Genomic DNA, 3,310 nt, shown 5'->3' with positions numbered 1-3,310 from the left:
TCACAGGTGCTGGCAGGCATCCGGGAAGCGCCAGCCTGCTGACCTTGACCTTGTGGAGTGCAGGGTCCCAGGGCCTTGGGCGTCGGAGCAGACGGGGTGGGAGGAGGGCAGGTCCGGCCGGCACTGCTTCCCTCTCTCCTGCTGCCTCAAGTCCCCACGGCCTCTGGGCTGCCAAGGACTGAACAAACTCACATGTGTGCATGCACACTGATCGCATATGTACACACAGAGACAGGAGTGCATGCTCACACGGGCACACAGACATGCACGCACTTACAAACACACGCATGTGAGCACATGCATTTATGAACATGCAGCTGTGCACGCACATGGGCATGCCTACACACACTGACTCCGGTGACAGAAATGTGCACGTGCACAGTCACATGCATGCACATAGGCGTACCTGCTCGTGCACACACATGCACACACACACATGCACGTGCTCTTACACGCATGCACCTGCCCACGGTGGAGGTGTGGTCCTGAGCTGAAAGCCAGGGACGGGGCCTCCACTCCCCGTGGGATGGGCTGTTGGCGCCCAGGGCTCCCACACTCCTGCCTCTGGGTAAGGAAGCAGAGCCATGGGTGGGGGCCCCCAGCTTCTTGTGCGCTCGAAGGCCGGACCTGCAGCGGGGGACTAGCTCTGGGCAGCGCCCGGGACGGGAAGCAGGCTGAGCCCTGGCAGTGGCTGCCCCCCCACCCTGGCGCTGGCTGTGCCCAACCCTCACCCGTGGGCATGACTCGCTCAAGGTCACAGACTCTGAGTCCAGCGTTCTCTTTCTGTTTGAGATGAATGCCGCTCACAAGGTCTGTTGTCAGAGAGTGATGGAGAAGCTGTGGTTCCGTCTCTGCTCCGTGGCCGGCCATTGGGTGACTCGCTGTCCCACGAGGGTGCATTCAGGCCCGCCACGCCCCTGCGACGTGGGAGGGCTCGGCGCTGAAGGAAACCCTTTCTTGTAAACCGGTTAAATCAAGAGAAAGCCTTGTGCGGCCGAGGGGCCTGGGCCACCTCGTGCCCTCCCACGCCCACTCCCAGGCTGTGCCGGGCGTTCTCCGAGTGGGCGGGCACCCAGGGAGGGCGACAGGCAGATGGCTGGTGTCCGGCCACTGATCTAAGCGGTCAGTCCCTCCTCAGCTCCGTTGGCCACGGCCAGGGGAGGTTCCCGAAGCATCGCCACTGCCCACAGCTCCCGGCCGGGGCCGGAAGGTTCTGCGGAGACCACAGTGAGCCAGGGGGCAGCAGCGGGAGCAGCTGGGCCAGCCGGGCTGGTCCTCTCCGGCCTCCGTCCTCCCTGCGCAGTGGACTCCTCCCTGGAGATGGCTGTCTCGGTGCCGCCCCAGGAGCCTCCCGGGACCCCAGGAAGCCCCTGCAGGTCGGGGTGGGAGATCGTGGCTGGGTCCACGCCCGCGGGGATGCACCGCTCGGAGCAGCCGGGCCAGTGTGGAGGGGGCCTCCGTGACGGAGAGATGGGCTGAAGAGGGCGACGGGCCCTTTAGGAGGGTGACTTTTATCTCACGTGAGCACACGGCAATAACACGTATGTTCAAGAAGGAAGGGAGCATCCAGCTGCTGAATTCGGGGCCGTGACCGAAATCACGCTTGAACCACCCCTCCCCCTCCGCGCGGGAGGCTCAACTGTCTCCGCGGACACGGAGGGAAAGGATCGGCCGTAGCAGCAGACGCGCGACTCCAACAGCCCGCTAGCAAACCTGACACGGGAGAGATTTCACACGAATGTTTTTAAACACTGCGGGGGCTTTGCACACTAAGCGCATTTGCACACCTGTGGCCTGTGCTGGCGTCTGAAGGCTGACGACCACGGTTTCTATACGAACGGACAAGTATTGACATCGGCCAAGTTCCCTGCAGAGCCGGGGTCGGAGCTGTGGGGCCGGCAGGGAGCCCACGCGGCCTCCGGGGTCTTCATGGCAGGGCCTGTGCCTGCCCCCGGGGCCCGGAGAGGACCCCCACAGGCCCTGCCCTTCAGGACCCCCAGCCCACAAAGTTCCGGTTGGACCTCCGGTCCTGCCGGGACCAGAAGCGCCTTCGCCAGGAGGCCCCGTTCCGACTGGGAACCCGGGACCCCGCCTTCTGCCTCCCTAGCCTCTCAGTGCGTGAGTGGAGGCCGCGGGCAGCCAGCCCGGTTCCGTGGATCTGTCTCCCTCGGACGGGCGGGCGGATCTCACCTCCGCTGGCTTCTAGCGAGAGGCCGAGGTATTTTTAGAGCAGAGCCGTGGGTGGGACCGGGAGGCCCTGGGAGAGCCAGTGGGAGGGCGGGGAGGCCGACTCGGTCTCCCTGGCAGACACGGGGCCATCTGCCTGCTGCACGCAGAGGCCCTGCTGGGTGACCTTCAGCTGACCTGCGTGGCCTGGGAGGCCCAGAGGGAGCTGATGCCCAGAGGCCGGGAGCTGGGAGGCGATGCCAGGCCCGCCGCACCCCCGGGGCCGGAGCACGGGACGCGAGCGTCACTCACTAGAGCTCAGCGGGTCACGTGTCTGTGCCCAGCAAGGCCGAGAGCCGCCTCCCGGCCCTGGCAGCGGCTCTGGGGCATGTCACAGGCACACCCCCGGCACAACTCGGAGTCTAAGCTGGCAGGGGGACGCCGGAGACCAGCCAGCCCGCCTCTCAGCTTACAGTCGGAAAGGACACAGGGCGGTCGGGACGGCCCAAGGTCGCAGAGCCCGGGAGGAGCGGTGGGCACCGCGCAGAAAGGGCGGACGCCTGAGCCAGGCTGTCGGGCACCGGGCCTGGGCCTGTGGCTCCCGGTATGTGGCCCAGCGCCACGGGCCAGCCTCCAGCCTCAGTTTCCACAGCCGGGAGCAGGGAGAGGCACGCTGCCTGCAGGCTGCCTGGGGCTGAACAGTGCCCACACAGTGCCCCGCACAGGCAGCCACGCCAGCGGGAGCTCCAGGCACCAACCCTCTGCCCAGGAAGCGGGCAGGGACCTCTTTCCTCTCCCTTAAAGGGGGGGGGCTGTGCTCCAAAATCCCTGTGCCAGGCGAGGGGGGACCCTCGGAGTAGGAGGGACGAGGGGTCAAGACTCTGAGCTGCTAACATCCGAACCTGGACATAAGTCAGTGCGTGGAGAGTGACTAGACCAGTGAGTGGATAGCAGGCCCGCCACCTGCCCGGCAGTGCCGGCCTGGTCATCTGGACCAACTCTCTCTCCAAACAAGTGCACTTTGGGATTTGAAAATCATGTTCAAGCCCCGAAGAGTCGCCAGGGTCTTGGGAACCTGTGGGCCTGGTTCCCAGGGAGGTGGCAGGAACCCGTGTCTGCCCTGAGGGTCTTGGCCTCTCTAGGC

This window comes from Myotis davidii, unplaced genomic scaffold, assembly GCF_000327345.1.
Source record: "Myotis davidii unplaced genomic scaffold, ASM32734v1 scaffold67, whole genome shotgun sequence".
In the NCBI taxonomy this organism is placed as follows: domain Eukaryota; kingdom Metazoa; phylum Chordata; class Mammalia; order Chiroptera; family Vespertilionidae; genus Myotis; species Myotis davidii.
Note: the sequence above shows the minus strand (reverse complement) of the source record.